At 48.6% G+C, this 13,099-nt stretch overlaps 1 pseudogene; it reads right to left on the bottom strand.

Moving 5' to 3' along the window:
- Positions 1-11,278: 11,278 nt before the first annotated feature.
- Positions 11,279-11,397, bottom strand: LOC111740263 (annotated as a pseudogene).
- Between the last annotated feature and the right edge of the window lie 1,702 nt (positions 11,398-13,099).

The following is a 13,099-nucleotide window of genomic DNA, read 5'->3' as shown; positions in this document are numbered from 1 at the left end:
GTGGCTCCCAAGCCTGCCCACCCAAACAGATACCCCACCCCACAGTCTCAGACTGAATGAATCGTGCCCTGGAGGCTCAACATTTACTCCAAATAGTTGGTCGAAAAAGTTTCCTGAAGAAACATTCTCAAAAGGAGTTCTAGAAAGAAAAGTGATTCCCTCCAACCCCACTCCTATGTATTATTTGTCTATGAATCTTCTATCTTGAAACCCCAGCCTTAAGGCATGGCATTGGTAGATGGATGCGTGGTGGGAACTGTTAGACAGATACATAGGGAGGTAAGCAGTATACCTTAAAACTAGGGTCAGCTTCTAGACACCTCGGAAAAAGAAAATTTAGAACTTCCACGATTACAGTTTTGTTTGCATTTCTAGTTCTTAAGCTACTGTTTTGAAAGTAAGTATCTTGGCCTGCGATCATGCACTGCAAGACACAAAAATGCATTCCATCAAATTTTGGCCAAGAGCCACGTATTTGTTATCTCACTGTGTAACAAATTACCCGAAAACTTAATGGCATAAAACAACAAATAGTTATCGCTTCAGACTTTCTGAGGACCAGCCATCTGGGAGTGGCTTCGCTGAGCCTTCTGGCTCAAGGGGCTGTCTTGAGGTTGCAGTCCAGACGTTGGCCAGGCCGGCGGTCATGGCTGGGGTGGGAGATCTGCTTCCCAGATATCTCCTCCCGTGGCCTCTCACATGGTACAGGTCCCACCAGAGAGATCGAGAGGAGAGGGAGAAATCACAGTGTATTTTATGACCTAGCCTCGAAGGTGGGAGGAACCCTCCATGGGCTTGGCTGCCAGTGGTGAGAATCGCTGAGGGCCATTTGGGAGACTGGCCGCCGTGGGGCAGGTACCTACGGCACCGGATTCCGTTTTGCGAACATCCGAGAGCAAGAAGCCGGCAGAACCAGAACTGGGGAGCCAGGACCTCGGGTCCCTTTCATCCTTGCTGCTTTCTCGTTCTTTCCTTTCTCTAGTGATCAGGGCCTAAATTGGTCACCTGAGACTCCAACTCCGCATACTTTGCAGTTCAGCATCAACAACGATAACGACGACGTCGTTTTCGACAATATATTTCACAGTTGTCCTTATGGCCATGGCTAACATTCCTTAAGCGGTTCTATTCCGTACACCACGGTAAGCGCTTTGCATAAGTGATTACATTTGATTCCAAACTCACAGGCCTGTTTCACAAACGAGGAGGCTGAGAATAAGTGATGTTGAAGGTTAATTGGCTAGAGATTCTGTGCCATTCTCTTCACGTTTCTTTCAGCAGAATCTTACTGGTCACTGCCAGTCGGGTTTTCATATGTGGCCGGGAAGATGGATTTTATGGTACAGGGAGGGGCTGCTTCATCCGATGCTCTGGGAACAACGCACTGAGCTAGATGGAAAAATGAAGTGCGGCAGGAAAATTGATTAGCATATCTTCTAGAGTAAGCAATCACTTTGTTAAGCCTCAGACTTTGCCTTAATTGCCATCATTAGTAAATAGAAATCTGGAATAGCGTGCGGGCAGCAGCTAAAAGCATTGAGAGTATTGTGAAAGGTTTTCTCTCAGAATGATTTTCTCCCAGCAGCGTAAACGTATGCTACTGTTTTTATATATGACATTTTGCAATCTTGTGGCTTGCCTTACAGCCACTGCAGAAGCAGGGTGTTTTTGAAAGGTGACACACGTAAAAATTCTAGAGGAAAGGCCTAGGGTAGATGTGTATTTCAAATATACATCCAGCTCCCTCTGCTAATTAAATGAACAAATCAGGAGCCAAGATTTCCCCATATAATGTAAAGAACCCATTTAAATACCAAGCCCTTCACCCCACTTTATTATTTTTTGTCTCGTTCCCTTTTTAAATATTTTTATTCTGTTGCTGGTGAATTCTTATTTACCAAGCTGGTGAACAGAGGAATGTAGATGAGCGGAGTCCATTTCTGAGAGTGGGGAGTGTTCTTTCCTTCATTCCTTCAATAAACACTCATTGAGATTTGGAGCGTGAGGTGTCATGCTGGGCGGTGGTGTTTTCAGAATTTGTTCACCATCCTCTGATTGTGTTTACTGAGTGTATTTTAGCTCCTGGAACCCTGATAGATGCTCTGAAGGTTTAAAAAAAGAAGAAAAGAGAGTAAGACAAGTGAGACGAGCTTTTTGTTCCTAAAAGATCTTGAAACGTCATTGAGAAAATAAAATTAACATGAAACAATCAAGAAACAAAACAAGACAGTCATTATGTTGGAAACTTCATGGTATAATCTCTGGGAGCGCCAGGATTTATAGAAGGAGCTGAGGGGCTGGGAAGACTTCTCGGAGGAGGTGTCATGGGGGCAGGGCTCTGCTAAGAGCAGATGTTCAGGGGGCTTGTAGAGAGAGGACTGCTTCAAAGAGCCCTGGAGAGTGGGGGTGGCTGCTCTGGAGAAAGTCCCGTCGCTCTCATTCGGTTTTGCCCTGAGTCGGACATTTTCTGCCGCATCTAACCTTCACACGCCCGGTGAAAGTTGAGACCTGAACTGGATGCCGTGATGGAGCCTCGGGTTTGGACTAGGCCGGGTTAGCGCCTCGTGGGCTCTGACCCTGCAGCCCACGCCCCCTCCTGGGTTCTAAGGATGAGAATTTGACCCAGAAGAGGAGCCCGACTCCTGTAGCCCGGAAGGACAAAGGATGAAGGACAGGGGCCATATGGAGATTGCTCACAGAGTGACAAAGGGATTATGCTGGGAGTGCCCAGCCTGAAGGCACTGCTATTCTTCACACTGGAGAAAACTGAAGGGCGCAATAAAAATGATCCTTAATGCCGGCGTCTAGCGCTGGTTTCTCCGAAGGCGTTTGACGAGACCGGAAGGACGCCCACAGCACCCCTGGAAGGTTGGGGTCAGCGCTCTTGGCTTCCTGCCCACCCTGACATTGCCCGATACTTCTGTGCAGGCGCTGCCTATGCGGGGACCTCCGGGATTGTCCTCGGGGGGCCGGGCATTCCAAGTGGCCCAGGACATCCAGTGCTAACACAAGGATGGTCCTAGGCTAACTGGGGACCGAGAGGACCTCCTTCTGGTACCTTTGTTCTGGTTCTGCCGCTCCCCTGGTCCAGGCTCAGGCGCGCCTCCTCCAACACTACCCATAACGGGCTGTGACCCGCAAGGTGACCGCCATGCCCCTCAGTCTCAGGGATGAGTCGAGCTGAGAGGGAGTTCGCTCAAGACCCCTTGGTCTGGTGGACAGAGAATCTCGCTCATAGCGGGAACCGCTGTGCCACGTACCGGGCCCGGAGGCCACCAGGGGGAAGAAAACCGGGAGAGGCCGGAAGCCCCGAGCGCTGGGCACAAGGAGGGTGACAGCATGATAAATGGATCGATTCTTCTGCCCAGTTATCCCAGTCAGGGAAGGCAGCCCCTGCCGCAGTGGCTGGGGCCACTGACTTCACTCCGTCTGCCTCACACTCAAACTAGTGAACTGTCTGCATCTCTTGTCAGGCACTGTTTCTCACTGTTAACCAGACTGACTTTTAGCTGACAGAGTTCACTTTTTAAGGGGCCAAATCTCTCCAGAATAATTTAAAATCTCCAACAGGAGTGATTTTTCGGGGAAAAAAAAAAAAAAAAGGAGTGGTTTTAATTACACTTAAGCATTTCTTCGTGCTCGGTACCACGCTCGGTACGTTGCTGGGTTGTTCTACCAAACACTCACCACAGCTTCTAGGTGAGGAGCCATCACACGTCCACATCAGCAGGTGGGGACACTGAGGTCAGGTGAGCGAGGTCACACGGCGGTGAGCTGGGGACCCAGCCGGTGAGTTTGGCTCCAGAGCCCGTGGCCGGGACTGTGTCGTGTGCCTGGGCTAAACCGTCAGCTGAAATGACGTTGAGAGACTCTGGATTTTATGTCAGTGTCCAGAAGATACGCGCCACTCCTAGCTGGCATGAGTAATCCCATGAATCACCGATAACACTTATTTTTAGCTAATTTAATCAGAAATTATAGGAATACTTAAATCGGTCTCCGTTGGTGTTAATGTCGGTTCTCATTTTTAAAGGTGAGAATGTGGCAGCAAAGACAGATGAATCTACGGTTCTATTTAAAGGATCGTTCCTCTGGTTCTGAATAATGTAAGACTTCACCGAGATGTGGGTTTACTAGCTTCAATGCTATTTTTCATGCACATAATTGAAAGGAACTAAACTCGGGCTGTCAGAGGAGATGAAACAATTCGGAGCCCGAGCTCCTTGTGGAGACTTCAAGTTCTCAGACGAGTTGGTGGAGAACGAGCTTGAGCTGTTCCGAACTTTTATCTTGAGAATTTTTTGAGTGGGTTTTGCCGAACCAGGCACCCCAGGTTACATCCTGTCAGTCGGTCGGCCTGTTCTAGCAAAGTACTGTCGGCTGGGTGGTTTATAAACAGCGGACATTTATTTCCCACATTCTGGAGTCTGAACGTCTGACATCAGGGTGACCGCGTGGCTAAGTTCTGACGAAGGCCCCTTTCCAGGCGGCAGAGTGCTGACTTCTCACTGCGCCTTCACATGGCAGACAGCAGAGAGCGGCTGGTTCTCTTGTGACTCTTATAAGGGCACTGACCCCGTTCATGAGGGCCTCAGCCTCATGGTCTCATATAATCCTAATCGCCTCCCAAAGGCCCCGCCTCCTAACACCATCACATTGGGGTTTCGACATATGAATTTGGCCGGGAGGATGAAAGCATTCAGTTTATAACACATCCCAGTTGATGAAACTCAGCTGGATTGCCTAAAATAAACTGAACTGGAAGTATCGGGCTGTACGCTGTGGAGTCCAGTCATCAAACTGTCCGTTCCCAGTTCAGAATGGCTGAATTAGCCATGGGCATCTCTGTGAGCATCAGAAGAAGGTGCCCCTCTGGGCCGTGGGCTCCAGCAAGCTGAGTTAAGATTCCATTTTAACTTCCCACCTGTACCCCTCACGGCCCTGCATGGTGGCCTCGGTCTCCAGAAAGGCCTAGAAGGTTTTAGGTTCAGCACCACTCTGGGCCAGGTTCTACACAGGGCACAAGGCTCTGAGCATGTGAAACGTAGCCCCTGCTCTCAAGAGCCATACAGGGTCTTCACTCCGCCGAGGCGAGCAGACACACAGACAATGGGACCAACGCAGCTGTGGGCAAGGTGCGGCCGGGGAACGGGGCCCTGGGGTGGGAGCGGGCGGGTTACGGAGAGCTTTTCAGGGGAACGGGCACCACAGCCGACACGTGCACTTAACTCCCTCAGTTAACCGGCACATGGGGCCACAGAGCTAAGTGCGGGTGAGAGCGTGGGCTCCGTGGTCAGCTGCAGCTGAGGGCGAGTCTCGGCTCTGCCACCGACCCGCTATGTGACTTAGGTGAGTCACTTGTCCTTTCCAAGCCTGGGTTTCCTGAACTGTAAAATGGGAAAACAATAACACCTACTCTCACAGGAGTGCTGCTGGTTTAAATAAAGTGCTGGCTGAGAAGTTCTTAGCATCACGACGCTCGGTTGATGGTACCGTTACTGTCGTCATGGGTGGTTTTGCCCGAGGGCCCCACGTGATGCCCGCGCGGATGTGGGGAAGGCGGGAAAGGGCTGCTAGGGCAGTAGAGGGGTCCCTTCCATGTGTGGGTAGCAGGGGCTGTGACCTCAGGGGGGTCAGGGTCAACTAGAGCCCTCTGGAGCACCTGAGCCCCTCCCCTATTCTCTCTCGATGCGGGACCACCTTCGGCAAAGGACGACCTTCCACTTTGCAACCAGATGAGCGTTAACCAGCAAAACGCCCAGGAGGAGATTTCAGAGAGGAAAGTTCGCTTTAGGCTTCTTTTCTCAGAGCCGTTTCTGCGGTGGAAGGTGGAGGGATGGAGAAAGGGAGAGGAGAAAAAAGGAGGGTGGCAGAGAACTTTCTGGATCCTTCCAGGTGCCAGGTCCGTGTGCAGTGTGCTCGAGAGGACAGGCCGGAGCAGCTGGCAGAGCCGCTCGCTGGGTGGCTGCGGTGGGTGTGTCCTTCCAGGTACCAGTCATGGCTCCCCGGCCCCTCAGACTCACCGAGCAGAGGGCTCAGTGGGTTTGGGGGCCTGGTCTCCTCACTCGTTTCGCTCTGTTCCTTGGCCAGGCCCATCTTCTAGTTTTTCCAAAGATGTAGTCCAGGGACATGGGGACACACTGGGCCACGCGGTCGGCCTCCCAGCCCAGGATTCTATTATAGCCAACAGAATCCTGAAGGCTATGATGCGGAATGGCTGGGCAGAGGTGTGGGTCTTCCCCGACGGCAGCCTTGAACGTCGATTTCTCTAATCCCTTTGATAGTTTCTTCCAGCATTTCCTCCGCTGGAGGTAAAGCATTTCCCTGCGTTACTGACATTGCTTTCTTACAATGGACTCTGGAGAAATGACTCAAGAATTACAAGGGAACCAGGGAAACTATTTCCACAGTGACACTGTCTCAGCAAAGATCCTGGTCCGGGCCATGTCATCATTTCTGTCCATCCCAGCCCCGGCCTTCTGGTCTCCTGAGCTCACACATCTTTAAGTTGTGCTTTGCCGACTCTGTCCATCTGTGATTGCCTTCTGTCCTGTGGGGCCAAGAGGTGTTATATAACTCGTCTTTTGCAAGTGAATAGGAATATCGCTTTACCAGAAGAGCTGACCTATATCAAAATAGTGATGTTTAAAATGCAGAAATGGTGGATAAAAATAAGCCATACTCATTAGATGGCTCCCTGCTCTATATAGCTGCCCCCAAACTTAGATCTTGTTCTCCCCGAGTGGAAACAGTCTCCCTATTCAGAAATAGCACCGTGAGAGGTAAATGAATCGGCTAGGAAAGACTAGTCATAACTCATCATGTTGAGAAGCTTAAAAACCCATTATGTGAAAACTACTAATGCCTATCAGCTGTTGAAGACCAGGCTCTGTGCTGGGGGCTTTATGTACATCATCTCATTTAATCCTCCCACCAACTCTGCAAGGTTCTTCTCATCCTATTGTACAGACGGGAAAAGTAGGCCCAGCAAAGTTCAGTAGCTCGTTCAGGGTTATGCAGATAGTGACAGGGAAACCAGACGTGAGACACTGATCACTCTAGTCCCAAGCCCGTGTTATTTTCACTAGACCCCACAGTAAGGACTGGCCAGATGCCGAGGCTGTCACGTGCATTGCAAGACCTTGTCCTTCTTTATTGTCAGAAGATTCTTCGCCTGATCCTAAGCAGTGAGGCTGCTTATGAAAAATAAAATCTGAAATGAAATTCCCTCTCGCTGTGACTGAGTCCACCCCTGGCTTCCTGGACCCCAGGCTCCTAGCCGGGTTCTTGTCCTGTACATGATGGTCCACGTGGTGTGATGCTCTCGGTGCCCTGCCTGCCTCTTGCACTGGCCCCTCCCGGATTTCCTAATAATAGTGGCTGCTGGGATTTTGAAGGAGTCCAGTGAGCTGAATCGGAAAAAGGAAAGGAATAAGGCAGATGTAGAGCAAATACCACCTCAGTCGCTGGGAAGGGCTCGATGGCAGACTGCGGCTCAGTGCCTGAGCAAAGCGGGTTTCTGCAGCAGGAAGCAACGTCGGAGGTGGCGGTGAGGCTGCGGGGTCCGTCAGGGAGTTCTCTCGGGGTCGTAGCCGTACGGGAACAGGATGGAAGCAGGCTCGGCGGAGGGGGGAGCTTCAGTGAGGTGGTCTCATCACATCACAGGCCTCGGCTGACTCTTTGGAGCGTGCTGGATCTCTCTACTTCCATGTGGACCAGTCGTTGGGTTCAGGCTGCCACTGACAAGGGGCGTGACCTTGGGAGACAGCAGTATTGCATGAAAGGCCAGTGGAGGACCGTCAGCCACAGTGCTCTAAGCAGAGGCCGAACGCGTCCTTCAGTTCTCGAAGTAGGTCGTGGCGGCTCATGAGCGGGCGCAGTGCATGGCTCTGCTTCTCTTTTCAAGAGCTGGAAGCAGCTCCTCTAGGATGCCATCAGGCCCCTTTTCTTGGCAGAAGCATCTAAGAAAAAAGGTAAGTGGAACAAACTACAGTCCTCATCACAGGACTGGTCTTAAGGCCACAACTGACAGTCGCTGTCTCCCTTCTCCTTAGCACACACCTCTGCTGGTCTAGGTGGCTTGCCGGGTGGTATGACTCGGACTGTCATCCCTGGTGACTTTAGTCCCTGGGCACCACGCCTTCCTCAGGTTGCCAGACTTATTCATTTACCATTAACCCTCCTTCGATCGCCCCCTGCAGCCCAGTGAGGAGCTGAGTTAGAGGTAAAGAGACTGGCTTTGTAGGAGCGGGAGGGTTTTCTTGCTTCCATTTCTCTAGTCGTTCAAAAAAGAAGCAGACAAAAATGTTCAGAAATGTCGTCAGCAAAGTGGCCTTGGTTCAGCTACTGGCCAGGAGGCAGTGAGAGGGAGATGCCAGGGGAGGCAGCTCCCCGTACAGGGATCCAGGTGGATGCTGCTGCCCGAGGAGCCCCTGTGACTGCCCCCGTCGGGCCGAGCTTGGCAGAGACTGGACCAGCTTGATAATTATTCAGAGACAATTAAGCACGTACCGCTTGTGGATTAATTAGTTTAGAAGGAAGGAATTAAGTGGCCCTTTAATATGATGGGAAGCTTTAAGATATGATTAATGGCAATTAATCACACCTCTCTGGCAAATCCATAAGCACACTTAGCAAATAATTGCATCTAATTATAATGGCAATTATGGCTAGAGGTAGCTGCACGTGATCTTAACACAAGCAAGGCAGAGACCCAAGGATGTGGAATTCACATCAAGCCCACATGGCGTTTCTCAGCGCACGTGGAGGGGGAAGGAGGAAGAACAAGTTTTCGAGAGGAAGGAGGAAAAACCAGAGTGGGCATCATAAGGTTCTTGATTGAAATTCAGTAGAGAAGCTTAACAAACCTCAAACAGATGGACTTGCCGGCAGACAATAAAGATTCGAGCCCCAAATGAAGCTAGTGAGCAGATCCTCCATCACGATGAACACACCGGACCTGTGTTGACTTCAGAGTTAATTTTCATTTCAACTGAAAAAGCCCTGGGTCTTCACCAGGTCACCGAGGAGATGACACGCCTTCGTTTGGTTGTGTTCACCCCCAGTTGCTGGAAAGCCAGCCCGTCCTCACTCACGGTTTCTACTCTGATACTTGAGCATCAATCTGTTGGGCAGCAGAGGAGAAAGCCTCGCTACGTACAGCCAGCTGATGTTGAAAGTCAGCCCGAAAGCATCTCATCGAAGGCTCCATGAAACCCAGAGAGGAGGGGTGATAAAATTGGAACGTAGACTCTCTCTGCTGTTCCCAGGCCAGGTAACGATGACGATGTACGAACACCCTTCATTTATCAAGGGATTCCTCCTGAGGGAAGTGTATAGAGCTAGTAATCTTCCACCGTGGGAATTACCCAGGGAGTTTAAAACAAAAATGAAAATAAAAACAGCCAAGTGCCCATGGCCCCGTCGCTCAAAAATTTTGATTTACCTAATCCAGGGAGGGCTGCCTGGATGGTTTCGTGGCATAAGCTAAAGTCTGATACACGCAGCCACGCCCCATGACCTGCAAAGCTGAACTAACTGGCAATTCCGCACCACTGGGGACAACCTCGCAGGAGCCTCCTTGATTTGCTCCAGACTAGCTTCTTTTCTGCTCTGAGTTCTACCTGGCTCCCGACCCTGTCCCCAGCATGTGTGGATCTCGCTTTTGGCTCTGGGTCCTCTGGCTCTGTCTCTTGGCACTTCTTCAGGTCTTGGCTCTGACTCTTTATGGTCCCGACAGCTGAGAGTAAATACCTGTCCCTGGCTTCGGCCCCTGGAGACCACCCTCCAGTGCTGGCTCATTGTCAGGCCTCCTGGTCCCCACCAGGGCTCGGAGGAAGATAGATGGTGACAATATCAGTAGTGAGGATATGAATGTGTTTCTCGACATCATTCTCATGCTTCTAACAGTAACTTTATATTATTAATAACAACGATGGTAACACAAAAAGCCAATGCTCTTTGAATCCACACTATGTTCCAGGCCTATGGTAGGCTAAATACTCACCTGGATAAATTCCTATTGTGTTTTCCTGTATGTCACCTGGATAAATTCCTATTGTGTTTTCCTGTATGTCACCTGTGAAAAGGTTAAAGGATAATTAAAGGATAATCATGTCTTATGCAGGTTGCCACTGTCATCTAACGGAGCTAATGGTCTCTTGTGGCTTTTAGTGAGCCTGTCACTCCTGTGACATGGTACTTCTCCGACTGATTTCTTTAAAGAGGAAAAATATTGAGCTACATGACAGGGCAGTCCGGTGCCACTGGTCATTGCTATAAATGTCCATGGTACTCTGAACAGCTGGGAGCACTGTGTAGACCGTCTGTCCTGTTGTGTCACTGACATAGTTCAGGGTCACTTTGCAGGGTGGTCTGGAACATCCCCCTTCACACCGTAGTGGTGACGCCCCACTCCTTAGCAAACACTGGGAGAATAAGGAAGTAACATGTATAACTACGTCTCCCTTAATCTGAAACACAACAAAGCCCAGTGCTGGTGGCAGTTACGTGGTTTGGCCGTTCAACAAAGACCCAAAGATTCGTTGGCGGTCTACGGTTTCAGAATGGCTCCCATCAACTCCTTGGGGCAGCAAAGGCTTGTTCTAAGATACAGAGTGAACTTCCAATCTCCATTCTAAAATCGTTACATCTTTGCCATGGGACTTCCTTGTAATGGATTCAAGCTCTTTCTATGTTTTATTTTATTTTATTTTTCAATTTTTTTTTTAACACCTACAGCACCTGTGTGACAGCCTGCTGAAATGTGAAAAGGTTAAAGGATAATTAAAACCTGAAACTGGACGAAGGAAGTCTATACCTTAGGCCTAGTTTCTGGAACCCCTAACCGCATTCTGTTACTCATGAAACTTGTAACAATGAGCTCATACACTAACTGCCAATTTTAGCCTGTGTAACCCTGCTTCCTTGCATGGCATGAAAAATGATCAATTGTATATAAGCTGAAAATTACTGTTTGGCCATCGCCCATGAGAATACTGGCTATTGCCCATGGGAACATAGGCAATCACCCATAGGAACATAACATTCTAACAACGAGCTTTCTGCTTCTGTACTCCCCGCTTGCACACCTGACCAAGTGGGTTGACAGGTAATGAATAGGAGAGAAATAGACCTTTGTGTTTAAGATAGAATGAAGAATGAGATTTAGGGCTTAAAAACCTTGTATCTAGGCATTTCGGGGCTGCTGCTTTGTACAGGACAGCCACTGGCTAATAACCAGCCTTTGAGAGCATACTTGGTTTGGTCTATTCTATACAGGCCACAACACCTGGTCTTCCTAGGTGGTCTCTCATCCAAGTACTAACCAGGCCGGACCCTGCTTAGCTTCCGAGATCAGACGAGATCGAGCATGTTCAGGGTAGCATGGCTGTAGACTCAAGCTCTTTCTGAGAGCAGTTCTTGAAGGTCTTTCTTGTGGAAGCAGTTTATAAAACCTGGCTGAGGCAAAGTTAAGAAGAATAACAGTAAGCAAATCTCAAGTGAATAGCTTTTAATTAAAATAAAAGAAGACGTGGGTGGGGGCCACACTTGACTCCTGTTAGACCCAAGTGGAAAATGACATCTGTCTGCTATAGACTGAATTGTGTTTCCTAAAATTCATATATCGAAACTCTAATCCCCAGCAGGAAGGTGTTAGGAGCTGGGACCTTTGAGAGATAATTGGGTGGAGATGACATCATTAGGGCGGGGTCCTCATGATGGGATTAGTGTCCTTACAAGAAGAGACCAGAGAACCCACTCTCTGCCATGTGAAGACATGGCAGGAAGGCAGTGGGTGGTCCGCAAGCTAGGAAGAGAAAAAAATCAATCATGCTGGCGCCTTGATCTTGGGCTGCTCAGAACTGTGAGAAATAAATGTCTGTTGTGAGCGCCTCAACAAGATAGGACTCTAAGATAGGACTAGACGTGTGTTATAAAGGAACACTTTAATCAAAGATTTTATATTTCATTTGGGTTAGAATAAGTGGATAAACAGAATGGGAAGAATCCTGGGAAAAGGCAACAGGTTACATGTATTTGTTAAAAGCTTGTTCTCTGAGACTTTTTTGAATTACTACTTAATGTTTGTTATGCTTAATCGATTTGAGACGCAGATAAAGTTTTTAAAAATTTAAAGGCTTAAAACTTTTTCAAATTTTTAAAGAATAAATGATTTATTTCTCTGCTATTTAAATTCTGTGAGCTATAGAAGATGCAAAACCTCCCATCTATTCTATAAAGCAAAACCAAACAAAGATAACACAGAAAGCAAAAAACCAATCTCACTTGTGAATATAGATGAAGACATTCTAAATAAAATATAAGCAAATAGAATACAATCTTGTTCCCATAATGCAGTAGGGTCTATGCCAGAAATAAAAGGATTATTCAATATTAGCAAAAGTACTAATAGAGCTCATAGAAGCCGTAGTGGTGTCGAGGAGTGTTGGGACCATGACGTGGGAACCGTGGGAAGGGTTAGAGCGGAAGGAAACGATGTGATAAATGGTTTAATGGAATCACGTGTGCAGAAGACAGCGCAGTGGAGCAAGAGTTGGCAGCCGAGTCAGAGGTGTGAGAGGCAGACTGACAGCCTTCCAAAGATGTCCACGTCCTAACCCCGGAACCTGTGGACGTGTTATCTACATACTTAAGTGAAAATATGTTAATTTACAAGGGGGAAATTAAGATTGCCGATGGAATGATGGTTGCTCATCAGCTGACCTTGAGACAGGGAGATTGTCCTGGATGACCCTCATTGAACCAGTGTAATCACAAGGGTCCTTATAAGTGAAAGAGGCGGGCAGGGAAGTATGAGAGTGATGAAACGTGAGAAAGACTTGACCATGAGCTGAGCAAGGCAGGAAATCTATGGGAACTAAAGACAAGGACGCGGATTCTCCCCTAGAACCTCCAGAAGCAAAGCAGCCTTACCGACACCTCGATTTTTAGCCTGGTGAGATCCATTCTGGACTTCTGGATTCCAGAACTGGAAGATAAGCTTGTGTTGTTTTAAGCCACTAATTTTGCTGTAATTTGTTATAGCGGCAGTATGAAGCTAATCCATGTTTGCTATTATAATAAGCCGAGTGGGAGT

This window comes from Pteropus vampyrus, unplaced genomic scaffold, assembly GCF_000151845.1.
Source record: "Pteropus vampyrus isolate Shadow unplaced genomic scaffold, Pvam_2.0 Scaffold60, whole genome shotgun sequence".
Lineage (NCBI taxonomy): Eukaryota > Metazoa > Chordata > Mammalia > Chiroptera > Pteropodidae > Pteropus > Pteropus vampyrus.
The sequence above is the reverse complement of the archived record's forward strand: the minus strand, read 5'-3'. Positions and strand labels throughout refer to the sequence as shown.